This window comes from Heterocephalus glaber, unplaced genomic scaffold (genome assembly GCF_053883595.1).
Source record: "Heterocephalus glaber isolate CG9 unplaced genomic scaffold, H.glaber_assembly_v1.0 deba00000331, whole genome shotgun sequence".
NCBI classification, from domain to species: Eukaryota; Metazoa; Chordata; class Mammalia; order Rodentia; family Bathyergidae; genus Heterocephalus; species Heterocephalus glaber.
In genome coordinates this window covers 8,982,393-8,994,792 of record NW_028258142.1, presented here as the reverse complement: position 1 = coordinate 8,994,792, position 12,400 = coordinate 8,982,393, and the positions used below count along the sequence as shown (strand labels likewise).

General features: G+C 34.8%; 1 pseudogene; it reads left to right on the top strand.

The window, feature by feature from the left end:
- Positions 1-449: 449 nt before the first annotated feature.
- LOC101725869 (serine/threonine-protein kinase VRK1 pseudogene) lies at positions 450-9,574 on the top strand (annotated as a pseudogene).
- The last annotated feature ends 2,826 nt before the right edge of the window (positions 9,575-12,400 follow it).

Genomic DNA, 12,400 nt, shown 5'->3' with positions numbered 1-12,400 from the left:
CATGCTCACATCTCTTGACTTACCCAGACACACCAGAAGTGTGCTTTACTTATCTGTTAGGTGTCTTTTAATCTAGTCAAATTGACAATTATGATCAGTTGTCACAATCCATCCCCTTTCAATTTGACACCCAAATACGATATCCTTAATCTTCAAGTAAAATTGTACTACCATTCAATAAGATTGTAATTCTGCTCAACATCATGTGACTATCCAATTAAAAATTCAATAATCCTTTTCCTCAAGTCTCAATTCTTCCAACATTTTTCACAAGTCCAAGTCCAGGTCTCTTCTGAGACTCAAGGTAAACTCTAATCCATGAACTCCTTTAAAAATGAAAAAAAGAAAGTTATTCTAAGTTACAATCTAATAGGGTAAGTGTTTCCATTCCAAAAAGGATAAATAGAAAGATAGAAAATAATTAGACCAAAGGAAGAGCAAAGCTGAGCATGGCACACATTAAGTCTTGTAGCTCCATGTCTGGCACCCAAGGCAATGACTGTAAGAGGTGAGTTGCAGAGACTTGTGCTGCCCACCCTAGAGTATTACTGGTTACATCCCACATGGCCTTTGTTGGGCTGGCTCTGTTACTGCCTGCTCTGTAGCTTTTCTCACATGTTCCTGGTTCCTGGCATCTGTGACTTCTTTGGCTGTATATTTGGCTTCATTTCCCCAGTTTCACATACTTTCCTTTTGGGGATTCTTGCTTGTCCTCTCAAGTTTTGCTTTGAAATCTTGGTGGGAGCCTTCCTGAATCCAAAACTCCTTCATTCTCTATGCTTGGAAAACCAGAACCACATGTATGTATGCATGCGACTAAATTGTTCAATAGCTTGGCCCACTTAGAAAAGTTAGTAGTTTACATGAATGAATGAACTCAGAGAAACACTTCCCTGGGAGGCTATTCATGAATAGCATATTCTGAGCTTTTTTTCTGAAAGGAAAGTCTTTCAAACAACTTTATACTTTACAATATTGATCCTGCAATGGGTGTGATCTGGCCATTTTTGAGATGCCTTGAAAGCACTTTCCTATTACCCGAAATAACGAGATAGGCTTTTTTTCAGTGACAATAACCTAATTACCAAATGCACTTTGTTTTATTCCAACTTTACATCACTTTCTATATGGCCAAATTTTAAAATTTTCAAAGCATTTACCTCTGCTTTCTGGCTCCAGATTCTCACTGTGTAGCTGGCTATCCATTCAGCTGTACTACTGGCACTGCATGGATGTTGTATTGCCCTGAAATTTCTTCTATCATATCATGAGTCCCCACTTTTAAATTCAGCTTCATGCAAGTTTTATGGCATGTACCAAATGTAGACACGTTCTTTACCAGAATGCAACATGCATAGCCTCCAGTTCAAATTCAAAGCTTCTACATAGATTCTTAATTTATGTACCTACTGTGAAACAAAATGGTTAAGTTTCTGAGTGAAGGTTAAAAATATTTACTAATAAGGTGTTGATGAAAACTCTGGTCAGGAGAGATGAAAGAGAGAGAGAGAGAGAGGAAGAAGGAGGAGGAGAAAGGAAGGAGGGAGAGAGAGGAAGGAAGGAAGGAAGGAAGGAAGGGAGGAAGGGAGGAAGGGAGGAAGGAAAGAAGGAAGGGGAAAATTTTTTAAACTAAGCAGAAATTATCATGAATATACTGTAAAGCTCAACCTATATCTTAGAGAAGAGAAATATTACCAAAGTCCAATCTATGAGTACTGGAAGCAATGGCAGCCTGAATCTGTAGCTTAATCAGAACAGATAATGCACCTCAACATGCTAAAATCAGACTACAAAGCATTTAGTAATAATGAACCACAATCTATTCTGAGAAAAAGGAATAAGTTTGAAGGGAGACATCATGCTTGAAGTTCAATTGAAAAGAAAATTTAGCTCCAAGGACAGAGAAAATATTAAGAAAATCCTTTGTTAGGCAAGCCCACACCTTAAAAATGTACAATGGAGGGCTCAAATCTGTGTTTCAGTAGGACTGACCTTAAGAATAAGAAAAAGATTGTGAACCCATACATCACTTGCTTGCAAAGACTCAATTCTCCATACTAAAGCCAAAGCAGAATAAAGGCACACTAGCTTCTAGATATGAAAGCTGATTATTTTGTATTTTTAGAGTCCACAGTATTTTAGGTATTAAAATACTTAATATTCAATACACATGTATGAGGCAAATATACAAAGGCACAAAATTAAATACATAAAACCTTTTCAAAAAAGAAAACAATCAATAAAAATGAATTCAAATAGAAAAAAGTCGGGATGTTCAAAACAGAATCTGAAGCAACTATGAGTGATCTGTCATAGATTGTGGTGAAAACGAGGATATTATGAGTACTCTGTTGGGTAAATTTCATGAGAAAGAAGGAAATTAGAATCAAATGGAAATTCCAGTTAAAACACATAATAAGAAGTAAAACTACAGGTTTTTCAGTATGTTTTAAATAGTTTAGGAAATAATAGTTGACTTGAAGAGATGCCAATTCAAAGTGTGCAATGTACAATAAACACACAAGTGTGAACTAAATAAGAATACATGCAAACGCAGAATTGAGCATCACAGATCTGGCTGAATGTGTGATCAAATGTGGCAATTTAGGGGTAACAAAGCCTAGAATTTCAAGAGGGAAAACTGGGCAAGAGGTATATGAAGAAATGATGTTCAAGAATGATATGAAAAAAAAGACACCAAACTACTCATCTCAAAATCACAGAAAATAATATTAAATAAAGACTTAGAAAGTCTTAAAAAAAATCAGAGAAGAAAATAACAGTGAAATAAAGTTATGAACTGAGTTGGATACATTATCAGAAAATAAACATTAAATGTGCTACATACCATAATAATTAAAGGTACATTAATAACGTATGTAATTAATAATATATCATCATGACACAAATTTAGGATACTTACGGTTTCACAAATTATATTGTTTTCTATGTACAAATATTTTTTTTCTTTGTGTGTGTGTGTGTGTGTGTGTGTGTGTGTGTGTGTGTTACCAGGGATACCACTCAGCTAAATTCCAGCCCTGCAAAAATATATATATATATATTTTTGGTACCAGGGATCGAACTTGGGTCCTTGCATTTTTGAGGCAGGTGGCAGAACCACTGAACTAAATCCCCGGACCAAAAAGATTTTTTAATAGAATCAAATAACATAAAGTGGACCTACAGATTGAAATCTTATTAAAATATTGTGTGACCATTCACAGATTCCATATTACAAATCACTGTAAGATTATTTTTGACTACTACAGTTCAGAAACATCTTTTTCTAATCCTTGTCTATGCTGTTACGCATTCACAAAACTCTAGCTCACAAAGAACTGCATTATATGTCATCTTCATATAATTTCAGAGAATTTATTTTTCAATCTCATCATGGTCACCTAGAGGCAGAGGTATGTGAGTGAAGCTCAAAGAATATGCATTAGGTAGAGCAGAAAGAGGAGAGGCAAACAAAGCCAGATGGAAAAGGCAACCTGAGAAGGAACCCACCAATCTGAGTCCAGCACCAGCACTCTTTAGGAAGGGAAGCTGGGCCCCCTCTGGGTTGTGACACCTTGACACCCCAGGTCCAGTGAATATAATATGTCTTCTTGGGAAAGGAACTAACAAATTGAGGAAGATAGACAAACTGCTGGTAGAAGCTCCAATCCTATTAATCCATGCAGGGCAGCAGAGAAACTGAAAGCCAGAGAATCATCCAGAGGCCAGTGACTGAGCTAGCTCCAGTGGCCTTTTGGAAAAGTAAAAAACAAGAGCACAGTCCCAATTGGAGACCCAGATCTAGACTCTGAGAGAGATGTGAAGTTCAGATGCAACAGTGATTGTGTCCAGCAAAACCCTGGGGAATAAAGTAACTGGAGCAGCACCAAAATAGTTATTTTCCCATTTTACCCTGAAACACTGGAGAATCCTGTGCCTACAGGACAATTTTTTGGTGCCTGGTAACATACACTTACCCATCATTTCTCTGCTCCAGCCAAAATCTACTAAGCACCAAGAGCCCTAGGCCCCAAAGTTTGGATACTCATGCTTTGTGGAGAGCAAAGAAGATATCAGCCAAAGTCCATACAGGCACAGCTTAGCCAGAGGGTGTAGTGTGGTGTTCTCTGCACAGCTTTATACAAAGTGAACAGAAAGGCATCCCTGGGGATTTGCCTGGAGGGAAGGGAGTGGATAACAAGGCAGCCTTTTGAAAATCAGAAAAGACCAGGCATTATCTCAATCACTACATACTCCTTCCCTGACTCAATTAAAAGTTTCTGATTACAATATAAAGGCAAAAACTTCCAAGGAATATGATGAGGAGAAATGAGCCCTTGGCTGGGGGTAGACACTTAGCCAGAGTGCATGAACACGACTATGGCCCCGAGGATTATTACAGAGAGAAGAGAGAGGAGATTGGGAAGCCCATTTCAGAAATCAGCAGAAAAATTTGTACTTGACCAGCCATATGGTGCCCTTCACCCTCTGACTTAATTAGAGATGCTGCATCATAGGACAGAAGGGGAGAAATAAGCCTACAGTTGACTATAACCAGAGGAACACAACAGAAGCCAAGCAGAGAGTGCCTGCCCAGCAGAACATCTAGACCCCACAAGTCAAAGATTCTCTGGATGGGAACATAAGGAGAAGAGCACAATCTCTGAATTGAGAGTGCAGTGTAAGTAGGATTGAGAATGTACTGTGCCTGTATGTTTCACAATAATATGGGTTTTCTTTTTTTCTTTCTTATTGCATTGTCTTTTTCTTTTTCTCCTTTAATCATACATGTATGATGAATAATGCTTGGTCTAAACATTATTTTTAACAGCAATTTCACAATAACCCCACCAAAAATTGTGTATAGACAAGTTTACTTACCATCAGCACATTAACTGTTTCTGAAATTCTGTTTTCCTCAATCTCCAATTACACTTACTTTTCTATGCATTGTTTCCTCTGCCCTCCAAAATAATCTCTCAATCCTGCTCTTCACCAACTCTCCACTCCAGTAATAAAAATATTAACAAAGTCCAAACTCTTATCTTTCTTTCAAGTGTTGTTATCTGTTTTCTTTCTTTTTTTTTTAATCTTTGTGATCTTCTTTCATTTTTCTTTCCCTCATCCTCTCCATCAGTAGCAATATGCCATAGTATTTCTGGATCATTGAGAAAAGGGTGAAATTGTTCAAACAAGATTTAAATTACGTAAGTAATGTATAGATGGCTCTGTAGATATTGGTATAATTGGTAGTGGTTTCTCTTTGCAATGCAATGACTGGGTCTGATCACATTATGCTCAGTAAGTTGAAGATGTGCATAAATACCAAAACATAATCAAAGCCAAGGTCACATCACAGATAAAACCAGGACAACTAAAGAGAATTTATAGACAAGTAAAAAATATTTTATACTCCAATTGATCCCAAATCCTCAGTAAAAATAAAAATAGAAAGATAATAAAATAGGGCAACAAGATACTTCCAAATATTCTTAACTCCCCAAAAGCTAACCTCATGGGAGAAGTAAAACATGAAATGCTAAAATGTTTGAAAAGATAAAATAAGAAACAAATAAATGAATCCATGAAAGTCAATGATTTCACAGATGATGTAACTAAACAGATAAGGAAATTAATTGACAAAATGATCTTTGAGCTTAAAAAGACATAAAAGAAATTTGGGTGAGCTAAGCAACATGCTACAAATATGAATGGCAGTTTTAGTAAAGAACTAGAGATCATGAAAAGCTATGAAAAAAAATCCTGGAAGCATAAATCTATTAAAAATATGGGCAGCAGAAATGACCAATGTGAAAAGAGAGTATCAGAACTAGAAGGTAAGTTTGGTGCAGAAGATCATACATACATTAATACATTCCTTAGAAATAGCAAGATGCCATAGAAACTGTAACACCTGCTAGGTGGCTCATATAAACTTACCTAAAATATATGAGAGTTAAGGCAAGACAGAAGACAGCACCAAATGGTCTAAAAACATATTTGGAAAAATCATAGCAGAAAATTTTCTATGTCTCATGAAACAGCTCAAATTTCAGGTAAATGTGCCATATAAGGGAAGGGAAAGGAAAAATGATGAGAAATGGAAAAAATGGAAATAAAGTCTTTGTAAATAGGGAAGGGTGGAGGGGGTGAAGGGAGGGCTAGGAATGGGGAAAAAATAAGAACCAAGATGCATTATGTAAAGGTACAATTCCCAATGAGAAATGTAATTGTGTTGTACTCATACAGTGTACCAATAAAAGAATTTAATAAAAAAAGAGAAACTGAAAGTGTAAATAAGGATTAAAATGATTAAAACAAATAATTGATAATTTGAAATAAGAAGAAAAGTCCAAAGAGGTAGGGGAAGTGGGAGGGGAAGGGGAAAGGAAAGAAGGGAAAGGAAAAATTATGAGAAAAGAAAAAAATGGAAACAACGTCTATGTAACTAGGGAGGGGTGACGGGGGTGAAGGGCACATAGGTAATGGGGAAAAAATAAGAACCAAGATACATCATGTACAGGTACAAGCACCCAATGATAAATGTAAATGTATTGTATACCTACCAATAAAAAATTTAAGCAAAAAACTCCTAAATATTCCTAATCAGAATAGAATTTCTCCATGACACATCATAGTTACAATACCAGAAGTAAAAGGACAAAATATTAAAAAGTGTTAGCAGATAACATCAAGTAAGTTATAACGACAGGCCTTTCAGAATAATAGCAGATTCCTCAGCACAAACTTTAAAGGTCAAAAGAGCTTGGAGTGGTTTTTCAAACCCTAGAAGAAAAACCACTTCAACTTAGATTAAAATTTTCTGGAAGATTATCTTCAAATTTGACAGAAAAATAAAGAATTTCCATGAAAAAAAGCATGTTAAGAGATACATGACAAACAAACCAGCCCTGAAGAAAGTACTCAAAGAATTCCTGGACAAAGACAACTAGGTCAACAACACTAAAGAACCCAAAGGAGAGAATATATATAGCAGGGTAGATAATTAAGCAAAAGAGAGAATAAGGTAACAACAGAAAAATGATGCAAGGACAGGATTCAGTCACTGTCTTTCAACAATAACTCTCATAGTAAATGTTCTTAACTTCCTAAACAAAAGACATAGACTGACACACTTGATCAAAGAACAAAAGCCAACTGTATTTTATGTAAAAGAGACAAAAGAGACATATCTTATCCATACAGGAGAAACATGTAGTGTGGAAATCAAAGGATTGAAAATGATACTCCATTCAAACAGAATTAACTGTCCTATTTTAAAATAAAATGGACTTAAAGCCAAAACTGATCAGAAGAGACAACAAAGAACATAACATACTAGTAAAGGTAGCAATTTAACAAGAATAGAAAACAATTGTAAATGTATATGCACCAAATGACAGCACATCCCATTTCATAAAGCAAATAATATTGGACATAAGAATAGATAAGAATCAAGGTAATCATAGTGAGAGACTGCAACAGCCCATTATCACAAATGGATCAGTTATTTTAGAAAGCAAAAAAGAAATATCAGAATTAAATGTCACCTTCAAGTAAATGTGTTTAATAGATATCCACAGAGTATTCTACCCAACACCAACAAAATACAGATTTTTTTCCGGGGCAGTAAGTACATGGAACTTTCTCCAAATACCACAGTTTAGGCCATAAAGCATTCTTAAGTTAAAAAAAAATAATTGAAATAATCTCGTGTATACTATCATATCATAGGACACTAAATCTAAAAATCAATAACAAAGGAAATCACAGAAACTATGCAAATCATGGAGACTAAATAATACAATGGTGAATGTACAATGGATCACAGAAGAAATTTAAAAATCTCTAGTTCCAAGTGAAAATAGTGGCTCAACATACAGAACCTATGGGATGATGGGAACAGTTCAAAGAATATTATAGCTGTGAATGCCCACAATAGAAAAATAAAGCAGTCCCAAATAAATAACCTAATGATGCACATCAATGTCCAAGAAAAACAAGAGCAATCCAAATCCAAAATGTGCACAAGGAAAAAAAAAAAACCCATAAAGATCGTAGTAGAAATTAATGAAAATGAGACTGGAAAAAAATACAAAGGATCAGTAAATCAAAGAATTGGTTCTTTGAAAGTATAAAATAGAAAATACTTAGCCAAAGTTACCAAAAGAAAGAAAGACCCATGTTAATACAATTAAAAATGCAAAAGATGAAATCACAATAGATATCAAGGCAATTTAGAGGAATACAAGAAACTACTCCAAAAGCCTTTATTCTAATAATTATAGAATCTAGTATATATTACCACACACATAAATTACCCAAGTGGAATCAAGGTGATAATGGAAGGAAGCTTATACTGGGAAGAAGGCAGTAGGTCTGTGGCATGTTTGAAAAAGCCTTGTAAAAGTAGCTCAAGCTAGAAGACAGGACCTTGCAAAGAGACATCTTGCGGAATTTGCAAGTTACAGCTGAAGAGACAATAACTGACATGTCAGAAAAGGAATAGAAACTAGGATTACCCATTGGTCAAGGTTTCTCTGGCTATATATACCTTGCTGATACAAATTCTTCAAAATTGGCAATGACGTACCCCATGTCACATAACTGGAACCCAGTGACAATGGACATCTTTTTAATGAATTAAAGTTCTACCAGCGAGCTGCTCAACCAGAGAAAATTCAGAAAGGGATTCACACTCATAAACTAAAGTACCTTGGTGTTCCTATTTGGGATTTGAACTACATGATAAAAATGGAAAAACGTACAGGTTTGTGATAATAGATAACTTTAGAAGCAAACTTCAGAAAATATTTTAAGCAAATCCCAAAAGATTTTCTCAGAAAACTGTCTTGCACCCAAGCTGAAACATTGTGGATATTGTGGGAGCATGAGTGTTTACATGGAGATATCAAGATCTCAAATCTTCTTCTGAGCTACAAGTATCCTGACCAGGTGTATTTGGTAGATTATGGCCTTGCTTACCAGTACTGGCCCAAAGGAGTTCATAAAGATTATAAAGGAGACCCTAAATGATGTCACGATGGCAATAATGAATCCATAAGGAGTGATATTCACAACGGCATGGCCCCATCAAGAAATGGGGATTTAGAAATACTGGGTAGTGCATGATCCAGTGACATAGTTGCTAACTTCTTTTGAAGGATAATTTGAAGGATCCAAACTATGTTAGAAATTGCAAAATTAGTTACAGGAACAGTATTGCAAGTTTGATGGAGAAATATTTCCTGAAAAAAAAAAGAACAGGTGAAATTGCTAAATACATGAAAGCTGTGAAATTACTGGAGTATACTGAAAAGGCTTTTTGGCAAAAGTTCTTTGATATCCTTTCACAAAGACTGAAATCTATAGGAAGTAAGAATGATGACAAACAACACAATATTATGGAGAATTGAAGTTTGAAAGCAGCAACAGTAGCAAGGAACAGAAGAAAGATGTAGAAAGAAAGCATAAAATCTACTATAGTTTTGAAGATATAGAATGCTCTGATTCCCAAACAGAGAAGATCTGACAAATCTATTCAAGAACAAGAAAGGGAATCCAGAATTAAATCACATACTCTGAACCAACTATTTTTCCTTTTCATTTGACTTTCTCTCCTTTTGTGTTTTGTTTTATTTTCATGTGAGTCTCGTGGAGTGGGAACAATAATTAAAACCTATATCTTTGAAACACAGACTTTTTATTAAATAAACACTATATACAATTTATAGTGCCTAATTTATGAAATTCAAAAATATTCAGGTTTTACTACCTAAGCTATTTGAATATATTTGAGTTTTGGTATACATATGAGAAAAATTACTATGAGATCTACTTTCCCAATCACTGTGCATTTCTCAGAGTAGATAAAATGTTTGACAAAGTCTTTACTTTTAAAGAAATATAAAATTTAAAATAAAGGTCCTTTAATTGCTAAAAAAAGAAAAATAAAACAAAATCAAGAAGATATGAAAACACTGAACAGTCCATAATAGGCAATGGAAGGTAGACAATAATAAAATTTCTACAATCTAAGCAAGAATAAAACTAGGTCCATATAAATTCACTCACAAATTTTACTAGGAATTTAAGGAACAATCAATATCAATTTTCTTCAAACTTTCTCATGAAATTAAAAGAGAAAAGCCACTGTCAAACACATCCCTAAAACTAAAAGTAGAATATCTAATTTCCATATATTTTATGCAAAAACTTTGAGTGTATTTTCTTCTTTGAATAGTTACAAGCTAGTATAAGGAGGTTGTTTTTTTGTTTGTTCATTGTTTACAACTTTCTCTTCCCAATACAATAATTGTTTAAATTGACATATAAAACTAGGATAAAACAATCGCTTACAGCTTGCTCTCCCTTTTGCCTGTAAGTTTAACTGCAATACCTTCCTTACATGACAATGTAAGTTACATTAGAAAGAAAAGATACCTTTTTCAATGTCCTTCTTATTAATCAGTCAGTGCAAAGCTTTTTTCATTATGATGTATTTGATATGTCTTTGAAAATATGTTAATTTTCCTGGTCTCAATATATTGCAGTGTTTTTACTAATGTTATTCCTACATGGCTAGTCCTGCTACTGGGAATCATAAAGAAAAAATGCCTTGTCATCAAGCACTTGGAGAATAAAAGTTTATACATGAATTTTCAACCTAGTCTTTTTTATTCTATTTTTAACTTCAATTTAAAATAATAGTGAGAGCACCTATACTGAGACTTCCCATAAAACTCATTGCCAGTTTTATAGGACTGACTAGAGACCAAATAAACCTCTTCGTTACCAAAGCTGGTAAGAAAAAAATCACAAACTTAGTTATACAACTTTATGAAATTCCTATCTATGTAGAAAACAGTATCCTTGACGTAATATCTGAGTAATACTCAATAGTAAATTCTTGACAATTAACTATAAATATGATAGCAGAAAAAGCAAATTTAAATTTATTTTTCATCCACAGCCTTGACACGAAATATCCAAATGTCCCTATTAACTGAGCTTTAGAGTAAAATATGATGGAATCATAGGTTTCCAAGATGTCATGTTGTATTTTGCCAATGACTTGTATTGTTCAACCCATTTACTTTCAGTTTTAATGTTTGAAATGGAGCTATTGATGACAGTTTCCTCTCGGTGACAGCCAGTGACTCCTCGTGAAGCTGTGTCAGTGTGTGCTCCTCCCTTAGGAAGCTATTGACCCACCATATTTCAATTCTGAAGTAACAGTGCCCTTATGGCTATCCCCCAAAATACAGAAAGCCTGATCCAACACTAATGTGCCTTCTACTTTTAGTGAGAGGCTTTGTTTAGGTTTCTAGCCTGATTTGGCTGAAGGCACAAAAAGTAATTTTATTTTTACTTTAAAAAAGGAAAGAAGAGTATTAGAGACTCAGAGGAGAGCCCTGTTATTTTCAAAATATGATGCACAGGAAGGAAAAGGAATTTGCTAATTTCATTCATTTGTGTATCAATAGACATGCACATCTATATATCTATATATATCTATATATCTATATCTATCTATCTATCTATCTATCTATATATATATTTGCTGTTGCTCAAATTGAAATGGAATCTTTTGGAGGAGAATACCTCAGTACTTCTGAAAGCACACTACTCTGAAAGAGTACAAGCTTTGGTTTCTGAGGCTTTTTTTGTGATTTTGAAAAGAATCTACCACAATAAAGAAAAATACAATGAAAAATACTTTTTCTTGCTTTTATTTGGGGATCCTCTATATGAAAGCAATTATTAACCAGATGTGTGTTTGTTATTGGGTGATGATTTACTCAGCACCCCACTACTATAAGGTTTCAGTGCAAGATTAAGTGCTTCCAGCTGTGAACCTCTGGCAAGGGCAGCACATCATAAAGGAGCCTATGACACAGTTATCCATGAGAGAGGAAGAGACTGGGGTCCACATTCCCCTGAGAACAGTGCCCAGTATTTTAAGGATCCTCCCCAGGGCTGTACCTCCTATAGGCTCCAGCAACTCACAGTAGCGTTTCCCAGATGAATGAACCTTTTAACACATGGACCTTTGAGGAGCATTCAGCATTGAAATTGTAGCTTACATCGTCAAGTCTAGATCATAGCAGTTTATCAAGATTATACACTATAAAACTGATTTGATGACATTAACTTCTAGTAATAAGATATAGATATTTTTAATTAACTTCTTTTTTTGTGGCTACTTCTCACTCAGGATGCACAGACGAACAGTTTGTATTGCCACACATTACAAGGTGCTTGGGAAAGTCTTCTAAATACACACCTCATTCTATCTAAGAGGAAGGCAAGTGTATAAAGTTCTCTTTAACTTATACCACCACATGTAGAAATGCTGACAAAATTATATGACAAATGCTTATGTCAGTACATTTCT